Here is an 11,850-nt window from a genome sequence, read left to right as displayed (position 1 = left end):
ATACATCAAATAGAAACATTTACAATCTAGACCCCCATAATAATGATATAAAGATTAGTTCTGATCAGGGGAAAATTTCATTTCCTTTAAATAGTCTGACCCAATCAAGCCAGCAAGTCCTTCCACATTTGAATACTTTGATCTTTGAGCGAAGCACATGTTGCAAGTGATTCAACAGCCGCATGAGGAGAGATCATTTATACACGATGCACATTGAAGGTAAGATGCCCTCCTCCTTTCCTCCCTCTTTGAAATTGTGTTCGAGAGATGAATGTGTGAAAGCAGATAGTACAATTAAGCAGATACAAGTTTTAAATGACTTTGTTAATCTATTTATTACTTAATCTGGGATTTTTTACTTTGTGTGTAACTGGCAGAATCAGATCAGGAACCATGTAATATGTTACATATGGGAACAAAATTGTGTTTTTATGAATTATTGTATAATTTTTAATGCAGTATTTAATTTTGCAAAAGAGGTGTTCTTCTACTTGACCTGTTTTCAAAATGATGATTTAGCAATAATAAAAAACTGAATCAGATTTTTCTTTAAGAAAATAAAAGGCGATAATTTCAGAAAATATTGCATTTTTCAAGAAGATTTTCTAATTAAGTCTTATATTTTTGAATTGCTTCACTCTGCCTCAATCCAATAAAAGTATTCCTTTTACCAAATAAAAATCCTTTTGGAAATAAGATATAATGCTGATATGTTTCACACTATATTTTGGTGTGAACCTTCGTATTTACATGCAGCCTCCAGCAGGTGGCGCTGATCTCCTAGAGCTCCAGTTCCTGCTGTCACAAATGTCTCAGTAAATGAATCTCCATCAAAGTCTGACAGTCAGAACTGTTTTAGTTACAGTTTTTCTCAATGGCTCTTTGTTAAAACAGTCAACTTCTCTAAACTGTAAGTGTAAATGTCACAACTGTTTCACGGGACATCACAGCTCTATATATTGCATGTCTGCAAACAACATGTAAGTAAGTAACATTCATGCTTTAAAACCTATTGGGTCAGTAAACTGGACACTTCCACCACAATGAAACGTCATTGCGTGAGCTGGTCTAAATGTTTAGATGTTTTTCCACCATTTCAACCCTGCAAATGTTTCGTATTATGTTCAAATCCCTTTTTTGTTCTTCTTTATTGTTGAATGTCAATTTTGTCTAGCTGAATGCGATTGTGTGTCACATTCAGCTCTTTAGGCCGATTTAAACGATAGTTTACTTGAAAAGGTCAATACTGGTCAATACTGTAGTTTGCAGAAAAAAGGTTTTATGAACCTGAGACTCAACTCATCAGCTTTGATCAGCATACCATGAGCAAATGGTTGTTGTGCAAATTGTTTGCACACGTGCCAAAACATGAATTTCTGAGAAATTCAAATGCGGTGAACAACAAAGTAACTGTTCAGAGATATGAGAAAAAAAATAATTCTCACAAAAAAACTTTAATACAAGTTTGACAGTTGATAGATGAAACATTTTAGCACTTAATTAAAACCCACAAAATATTAATTAATATTAATTACAGTAAGATACCTATCCAAAGGTCAAAACTTAAAAAAACAAATCCAAACGATACTGAACAATTTATCAAAGATGAAAGTTTGATATCTTCAGGTGAGATGTTGTAAAAGCTGCATGAACTGTTGTTCAAAATTGAATTTCATCAAAGGTCGTCCTGGGGGAGCAGAGATCAAACAGTGTGAAGAGGAGAAAGAGAAAATGTTTGGAATCAATTTCACGCCTCCCTGAAGAATAATTGCTGTGGATTTTAAACATTATGATATTAAGTTAAGCGCCTTTCAGTTTGTCTCAGTGGAACACATTTAGTCTACTGGTTTTATCACGGCTGCCTGTTTTGTGTTAATTACTAAAAAACAGATGAATTTATCTGCTGTAAAATACCTTTTATCACCTGCTCCAGTCAGCAATAGATGGATGGACAGATGAATGGATGGATAGATGATAGATAGATAGATGGAAAGATAGATAGATGGATGGTTGGATGGATAGATGATAGATAGATGGATAGATGGATGGATAGATGATAGATGGATGGATAGATGATAGATGGATGGATAGATGGATAGATGGATAGATGGTTGGATAGATTTTATTTTCAGCTTACTTTCAGATCTGTAACCTTTAATAACCAAATGCACCTATATTCTCTTGACATATTTTACCTGAATTATTAAGAACATTTATATCAACAGACCTACATGTATACATTATGCATGAAGAGTCCATGACCAGCTTCTGATTTTTGAGGACATCAGTTTAATTTAAAGAAAAAAAGTGTAAAGAAATAAACCATTTATATCCTGAATCCTTCTTTCATATAGGGGCATGACTGACGAAAGTAATGGACACAACATGTATTAATAACTGGAGCCAAAAGCTCAGTGTGGTTTGGTGTGTTTGAGGTCTGTGGCCTTTGTAGTCCAGTAAAAAGTCTTAAGTAGCAATATGAAGCATGGGATTTCATTTTATTTTCCTGGTCCTCGGTAATGCTGAATATGAGCGAGGCATTACAATAAAAAGGTACAGTAAAGCCATAAATTAGCAGGGGCTTGTATCTGCAGGGACCCGTGCACTTATGCTACAAATGATAATTATGTTTTGTGGACCGATCTTTGCTCTGCATTATATTTGCTATTTCAGAGAGATGATGGAAAATGTAAATGATTAGCTGAGTGGGAGAGCAAAAGTTGTGTGAGGGAATTGAGTGTGACAGGCAGAGAGAGTGAGTCATTTAAGAAGGTCAGCGCTGTGTTAGCTCTCACTGTGTATTTGAATTAAGTGATATAATGAACTTTTTTGCATATTAATGTGTTTTCAGCTGTAACTTTTTTAGAACAGAGGTGGCTTAAGGTTTATTCAGTGTTTTGTTCTGTTAAATGCATGTATTTCCCCATATATTTTTGGTAAAATTAAGCTACTTATGTTTTTAGTTGAACATTTTATGTGGCAATGGTAATGGTTGTCTTTTGCCTCGGTGCTGTTAAACGTGAACCAATATACAGTACAATGTTATACAGTGTTATCATGTCCACATCAACATTCATTGTGTTTCAAGCCAGCGGTAAGTCACAGCAAGACCACAAACATGGAGAGAAACCCCACAGAGATGTAACAGTGCTGCTTCTGTTCCTAAAATCTGTTTTCCTGCACAAACATCCCCCCTAATAAATCTCTCCTATATTTTTAACCAGAGAAAAAAAAGCCTGCAGCTTTGTAGGGGAGTAATTGCACCAAGACATTTTAAGAGCTTCTCCCTCTGCCAAGAGGCTGAGGCTGTAGCTCATGAGACTGTTTTAGTTTTTAGATTATAAAGCAATTGTTTTTGTTTTATCATATGAATTTAGGTTTATTAAGCCTACTCTTTGCTGCTTTGGTTTGTAATGTTTGAGGGATCAGAGGTCCCAGTTGGGTAGTCAAAAGAAACAGAGTTTTGAGTGACTGAGAGTGTTTGTTTTTTACTTTGCAAGCGTGTCAAACTGGTGTATTTTCATAATCTAGCCTATTAGCCCATTACTAGGCTGAGGCTTCCTCTTTAAATTATGGTGCATTATTTAAACTGGGAAGTGAAAATTTCAGAGTTGCCAGTTAGAAATTTAAACTGGAGCGCCCCTGAAGTGGGATTTCCAACTTGAAAAGTCAGAAGAACCTCACAAACCCTGACCTCAAAATCAAGCAATATAAACTGGTATCGCTAACAATGGCTAAACTGGCTAAACTGGCTGGAACTGTTCCATCTCGGTTTTCAGGCTTGTTGTACTGGAATACAGTCAACTCGGGTGTGACGTTATTCCCAAGCACAACTTCCAACTTTCGCGGTAAATGTAAAGCAGCATTACATGCAGGTCTAGCTGGCAACCTAACCACTACAGTAGCTAGCTGGGAACATGCTAATGCTAGTCGGCCGTAATAGCCTGCTAAGCTAGCTGGCGGATAACTGTCACTGTAGCTTCAAAATCCTCCAACTTTATATTTCTCTGATGGTACATGGCAACCCCGTGTTACTAATGTAATTGTGAAAGCCTAAAATTAGAATACAAAATACTCCGAAAGATAGATTTCAGTATTTTGCTAAACTTGTGTTTTCTTTCATGTTTTTACTCCTCCAAACAGCTAGCTAACTGCTAATTAGCTTGATCACTAACTGGACAATAAATGAACAGTTTATTCAAGATGCATTGATTCTTGTGTCACAACTGCAAACCACCTCAATTGTGGAACAAATACCCCAGCAAAGCAGGGATGAATATGTACAATTAGATGGTGGGGCATGCTAAATAGGAGAGCATCCTCAAAGGCCTACCTCAAAAGTCACCTTGTCAAGACAATTTAAAGGTCAACAACATCTACATTTGTGTGTCAAAGTTAACCTGTGGAAAGCTCTGATTTATTAAATACATAAGTGAATCAATTATCTGATTTAAATGGGCTTTCAAGGGGAAAATAAAGAGAGACTCAAGTGAAAAGCTGTTATCCTGTCATTTCAAACCAAAGTTGCTGTTCAGCAAACGTTAGCTAGCAAACAAATACTCAGCGAAGAAGTCGTCATTCAAGTAAGTTGTTGTGTTAAGAATCAACTTTTACTATTAAGGTCAGGAATGCACCTTGAAGCTCAAAAGGTAGTCAATAGTCTCTCTTTAAGTTATGTTCTATGTTTCTGAGCTCTGGAGCTGATTGACATGAAATAGATACACAGTCAGCCAAACCACAACAGGCAATGGTTACGTCTCTCAACAATCACTCTTTCCTCACATAAACCTCCATAAAAAAGGAAGATATTGACGGTTGTCAGCTGATCTGATCAATGTTAGCTGGCCACTTCTTTAATTAATTAAGTGCGTGGTCTTTCAGATGCAATTTAGCCTTGAATAACAGTGAACTGCTCTGACAGGCTTTGACTTCGATCTGTCGCAGCTCGACAGCTCTGCCGGCAGAGATCAGACCCACGAGTTAACCTGGAGACGCCTGTCGTTCGTCAGCGTTGACTCACACCAACACTGACGGGAGGAGGAGGGTGAAGGAGACAGAGTGGGAACGAGGGGAAAGCCGTGGTTTATGTTGGATATTTGCACGGAGATACAGCGGGCAGAGAGGCGACAGACAAACACACATGGACAGCTGGAGACTTAGAGAGAGACTGACAAGAAGAGGGAAATAGAATATGAGGGAAGGAAATGGACAGACGGACAACCTGGGACATTTGGGAGGTGAAGGAGTCAAACACAGCTCTGGGGCGGTGGTGATAGCAATCATGAAGAAAAACATTATTGTTATTCAGCTGGCAGTCCTCCTGGTCCTGTGGACAACGATTTTAGCTTACTTTGCTACAAACACAGCTCCTCGCGAAGTCTTAGCCTCGTACGTTGCGAGTGAGACCTGGGAGCTGTGGGAGTTTTCTCAGCTGCCTGAGTCAGCACGAGGCGAGGTTTGTGCTGACAGCGAGGCCTCACCACCCTGCACCTCCAGAGAGCGGGGGAATATCATTACCTCCAATCAAACCTGCAGTCTATGAATGGCAATGAGGAGAAAGAAGAAGAAAAAAAAACAGTAGCTAACGGAAATTAGCTCCTCTGTTTTTTCATCACACCCAGTGCGACACTGTTGCGCCGCCCGATTCTACGCGCCACGTTTTAGATTCAGCACACGTAGGCCGTCTAATGTCTGTTCATCAAAAGTTGAAAATGAAAAGCTTCAGTACGAGCTCTGCAGTTTCAAAGTAAAGTTTCCAAATATTCACTGTCTCTATGTAACTTAGAGAATTGGCTACATTTTTACACTGTTTGAACAAGAATCCCAACAGATAAAATCTGCAGCTATTAAATAATTTACCATAGACAGCAAACACAGACTGCAGTGTATTACGGTTGCATTTGACGTGCTGCTTGTTTAGTGAGCTTCAGTTCACATCAGAGAGCTTGTTTGCTGGCTGACTTTGTATTAGAAAAGTAGATGTGCTGCAGCATGAAGTTGCTCTTTGCGCGTGCAACTAAATTCACATAATTTTAGGCAAAATCAAGAAGCTAGACAAGTCAGAAATGTTTCTAGCCTCAAGAGGGCTGCTGTCAGGAATATGTTTTTGGGGGGGTTCCTGTTGGAAATATTCCCTCAGCAGCACAAAGACATCAAACCAGTCCTTCAAAACTTTAAGCTAAGTAAAGAGAAATATCAGATGGCATCTTTAAAACATTTAATGGATATATGCCACACAGTGAGTATCCTTTGGATACAAATGTTTTTTGTGTGTTCAAAGGCAGCCATGCTGTCAAAGTGCTTCTCTGCCTCAGGCTTTATTTATAATTTAAGATTTTCCTACTTTTATACAAAAGATCCGGACCGGGTCTCACCATAAACATTTTTATTGTATTAATTTAACTCATATGAGTTAGTGGCTTTCAATAAAGACATCATTTGAAATGGCTTGTAGAAAATAATCTACACATTTTCACCTCAGATTTTGGGGTGAATATGGGCTTTACAGCTCGTTTTAAGGTGATTTTCTCCCTGTTTCCTTTTCCGTAAAGCATTTTAAAAAGCATGTGAAGAGCCTTGTGTTAAATGGTTTTGGCCATAGTATGGATGCAAACACACACATGCACACAGACTTCTGAATAATTGCTTTGAAGAATCTGCTGCTCAGAATATTCCTGTCAGAAAGAATTTCTTATGTTGCTGCATCTTTTACTCTCGCTGCTCTGGATGTTGGATGGAAAGACTTCACTGGTCAGACTCTTTACATCTATTTGACCCAAATACTCTCAGATTGCCGTCAAACACGCCACACATTTGTGCTGAACACAGATATGTGTAGTGAAACCAACTTCGGGGCTTTCAACTGGAAAAAACATATTCATAATCTCAGGCGTGGCTGATTCTACTGTATGTGAGGTTCGCAGCATTTGCCTTTTGTATCAGTAAATTAAAAAAAATAAAGCCAGAGAGAAGGGTCAGGAGGGAAATGACATGTTTCCACTGCAGGATTATGGCTAGAACAAGAAGATACTGTGGTCCAATGGCACTGAAGATCACGTCACAATTATAGACGGTCCACAGTTTGCAGCACTGGAGTGGAAGAGAAAGCAGAGGGAGCATGAATTATACTTTTGTCTGTGAAGGCAACAACCATCTTTGTGAGACAAGGATAAGTGTTTAACCTTGGAAGTATAGACTCTCAGGGTATATTTATTTTCTTCTGTGTCACTCAGAGCAGCTCAATTCTTCCCCTGAAGAACCACATTATGTGGTGCGCTGGAGTTGAGAGTAGAAAGCTTTTTACTGGAAGGTTGATGATTCAGTTCAGACTGAGGAGCCTCGACAAAAGGCTCTCAACACAAACTGCTATAGTGAAGCTGCTTCAAGGTTTAAATGTGTGATAGAAAAATAGAGAGAGGTCTTCAGGAACATGTTTCAGTTGAGCAAGTTTTAATTGTTCTTTTATGTTGGCGAGCCATGTTTCATGCTATCAGGAGACAAAGACAAGCATTCACATGTTAAGGGAGTATCAGAGAAGAAGCCAATGGCTGAAACAGATGATCAGTCATGTGAGTTAAATGTTTGCTACCTCAGACTTTATTTGGCAAAAGCCTTGCCATACTCCACTTCACGCATCAACTATTTTTCGACAACAGATAAAACCACTGCAAAAGAGCTTCAAAACTTGTATTCGCAATTGCATTTCCATACATCTTTTCATAATGAGATACTTCTAATGCACATACATATGTGAGTTAAGAGTAAAAAAAGAGTTGACTATCTTGATTATTGTTCTTCGCTGTTGGGGCTTGGAACACACAGAAAGCGAGGTGTAATTACCATTAGGAATACACAAGGGGAAAAGGCTGGAACTTTTTCACATAAGTGGAAAGCTGAACTGGCACAAAGAGAGGGGAGCACAAAGACATGACAGTTTTTCACTGTAAATTTAATACAGTCGACAATAATAAATATGTTTTCCCAATTTTTGCTAAACTTAACGAACTGGCTCAAGCTTCAGTCAATATGAAAGTGGTATTGATCTTCTCATCTAACTCGCAACAAGAGCATACTATAACAAGTACTTCCTAAAATGTCAAAATATTAATCCAAATAGGAAGCTACAGCCAGTGGTCAGTTAGCATAGATTAGCATAAAGAATGGACATTTGGACAGAGCCAGCTGTTTCCAGTCTTTATGCGAACTTTAGCTAACTAGCTGCTGGCTGTATCCCTCTATTAAACAAATACATGTCAGAGTGGTATCAATCCTTTCATCAAATCTTCAGCATGAAAATGAATCAGTGTGTCCCAAATTGTTAACTATTTCTTCAAAAGAAGAAACTTCTTATCATCCTTTTTTAAGACACGTAAAAGCTTTGAAATTCAGGGTTTTTTACTGACTTGTCATGTTGTAGAACAAACAGTTAAAATGTGTTAAGGTTGTGTTAACCACATACCATTGTTTCAGGCAATGCTAACTTGTTTCCGGGTTTTAGGACTCATTGCTGCTGCACTCTATGATCCACTGGGAGCTGCAGCAGTGCAGAAGATGACATGAAAACGTTCTTTAACTCTTCGTCACTCTGCTGCAGAGAAGCACTCCTAATGTCCTCTGTGCTGCTGGTTGTTCACTTTCCTTTCTCTCACATTAATCTCTTTCGAGATAGCTTATTATTTACTTTTCTGAAAATCAATGCACCGCTGAGTCTTGGGGTATACAGTGATGTGAGAAACCCTGGAAAATTGCAGAACTGATCATTATCACGGTAGTAGGGCTTTTTATCTCAGAGTTTATTATGCTTTTAATTTGGTCTGTCTCTGAAGCAAACGGAGCTGACCAGTCTGCCGCTCGGAGGCGGACGTAATGAAACAGATGCTTGGCAGATGTCAAGGTTAAAACGTGCTTGGAGGAATTCACGTTCTGTTTAACAGGCATGTTGAGAACATGCCTTTAAGCTGTATCCTATTGAAGTGGGAAAATGGTGTGGCAGGGTAGCAGAGTAGATTTTAGGAATAAATACACACTTAAGAACACGTTTGATGCTATAATGTTTATGTATGTGTTTGCAAATCAAAGTTCTCCATTTTTCTTTTGGGTTTTAAGCTTCGGAGAGGAAAAGACAAACCAAGGTCTCGAGAGAACTGCGACAAAGTACACGGAGTCGTGAATTTAGATGACACTCTCGGGTTTTAGATTGAAGGCAGCTGTCAGCCAAGAAGATGATCATTTTCTAAATTCAACTTAAGATGGAGCCCTGCTGCCTTTTGAAACGTAGAAACGTTCTTGTCTGAAGCTTTCAGTTCCAAGTTGTACTTTTCGTGTAACTTTTCTTCATTTTTAAATTGACACACGTAGAACATATTTGCATGCATTACTGATTTTTGCCACTTTTCTTGAAGAAAAATCGACAATAAAAGGGGGGCAAGCTACATTTGGTGCAATCATGTAAACTCTTTGGGAGGATGCTGTGAGCGTCGGGTTGAGATTCATGGCACCATAGAGACAGAGGGGAGGCTTCAGCTACTTTTTCATCTTTGACAGTAACAACCTCTCAGCAGAGCCCTCCCATTAGCAAGGACTACCATTACGTCCCAGCTATCCTTACATGCACAAACTGGTCTTCAGAGCTCATTTAGAGGAGAATTAGCTCTACTTGGCATTTGTTTTTACATTCCCACCTCATGTATTTCTGTTGAATTGTTGTGGATTTTTTAATTTCTTTCTTTCTATATTTATTCTTTTGTTGTTGTGTTGCTTGGCATTGAACCAAACAGACTTTCTGAAAATTAACAAGGCTGTGTCTTTGTCATGGAGTGGCAGGAGTGGGCACGAAACTGCGAAATTACCCACCTGATGCTTGCAGTACATGACACACACACACACACACACACACACACACACACACACACACACACACACACACACACACACACACACACACACACACACACAGGGAATTGCTGTGCTCTTTCACTATTTGATAATCAGCTGGAGCAACAATCAGAATGGGGAAACAAGCAACCATAGAAACGTGTGCCTCTTGAGTGCGCAATGCATGCAATAAATGTGCCTGCATATCGTTCTCCATTATTATCCTCAGCCAAACTCTGCTCTGCTACTAGTTGTAACTGATGATTTATTCATACATCCTCACTAATACCCTCTCCAATCATTCCCTGTACCGTAAGGCCTGCAAGCGGGATATTCAGTCACACTCGCCTCTCACGCTGTGCCACTGCTCCGGGTCAACGTCAGGTCAGTCCAACAGAACCTGTTCAATAATTCAAGCACTGGACTGGAGGGCCGAGACCCACATGTCACACAATGAGGAAGCACACAACACTAAACTCCAGCCAGGCACTCACAGCTCATCATCGGCTACAGACGGGTTATGAACCTAACTGACCTGACATGAGCAGAGAGAGATAAATTAAGTGCTGTGGAACTACCGAGCATGAACAGTCTATATTTATATCTTAAGATGGCACCTTTATCCTTGTTTAATGTTCATTTAATGCTCCATTACGTAAAGGAAAATTACATTTTGGAAGCATGCCTACTGTATTTTCTTTCTTACTGAGAGTTAGCTTAGCTTAGCTTAAAGACTGGAAACAGAGGGAAACAGCTAGCGTGGCTATTTTTAAAGGCAGGCTGGTCTCGTAGCAAAGCCTACAAGAAATAATGCGCCGTAACTCGTAGATATCCCCAAAAAACATTTGTATGTAATCATCGAAAAGACACAGACTAAAGCACACACTCGGTGGGCAGGAGGGGAGATAGATGGTTCCAACAGCCAGGAGACTGCTCTTTGTTCCCCGTGTGAAACGAGAAGTCAAGGTTGGTATTTTTGTCACGTAATTGAGTACTTCAGTAACGGCACTTCTGTGGTTATTTTAACCCTAACGATGAGTGTTTCACGATCTCTTCCTAAAGCTAATCAAGTAGTTTTGTTGCCAAAACCTAATTGTGTTTCCTGTGAAGACGGAAGTTTATTTGGATAAGACGTGTTCATGTAACAAACGGAAATTGACACATGTTGCTGGCTTTCTTAGGAAAATGTTTTTGCAAGGTACCATAGAAACCATTGTATGAAGATAAGTTGCAAAAGGTAACAACATTTGCAGACTAGCACGTCGAAAGCTCACTTATTACATATTGTTTGATCTGTAACCCTTTAAACAAACTGTTGTTCTTACACTTTGGTAAATAAGCAAGGTATAACGGGTTAATTGGTTTAATTTTGTTATCTATGCACAAATCCCGGCTAGCTGTCCCCCCCCCCCGTAGCTTCATATATAAATTCCACTTGCTGTTTGCAGCTGCTGTTCATTTACAGAAATGACTTGCAGTATGCAAGCATCATGGCAGGCAGTAACTGCTGCGGAAATTCACTCTCAACACATAAAGTCAGAACTTTTAACGACTGCTGCTAGTGAGCAAAAGGATGCACTGAAAGGTTTTGACAACTTTTTAAATCCCCACAGGAAGCTTAATAATCACCCTTGAGCTTTAAACGAAGAGAGGGGGGAAATGAGCGAGAGCATCAAACTTCTCCATCAGCTGAATTAATCAGGAGTCTGAGAGTACCCTTCACAGAGCAGGCTAGCATCACGTCTAATGACTCCAATTCGGAGCACAGTGTATCCCTAATTGAACTTTAAACACTAGAGAAAGACAAGGAGAGAGGGGACAAAAGTAACACTGTGTGCTCATTACCCTCAACACAGCAGAGTGAAAGTTCAGGCTGAATTCTCGGTAGGACGTAAAGATACGATACAAGCTCCCTGTGGGGTTAAAGCTGCAAGCACAGATTTCACTAGGAGTCATGACGAGTCCTCTGGGTCCGCA

Source organism: Pholis gunnellus (assembly GCF_910591455.1).
Source record: "Pholis gunnellus genome assembly, chromosome: 14".
Lineage (NCBI taxonomy): Eukaryota > Metazoa > Chordata > Actinopteri > Perciformes > Pholidae > Pholis > Pholis gunnellus.
Note: the sequence above shows the minus strand (reverse complement) of the source record.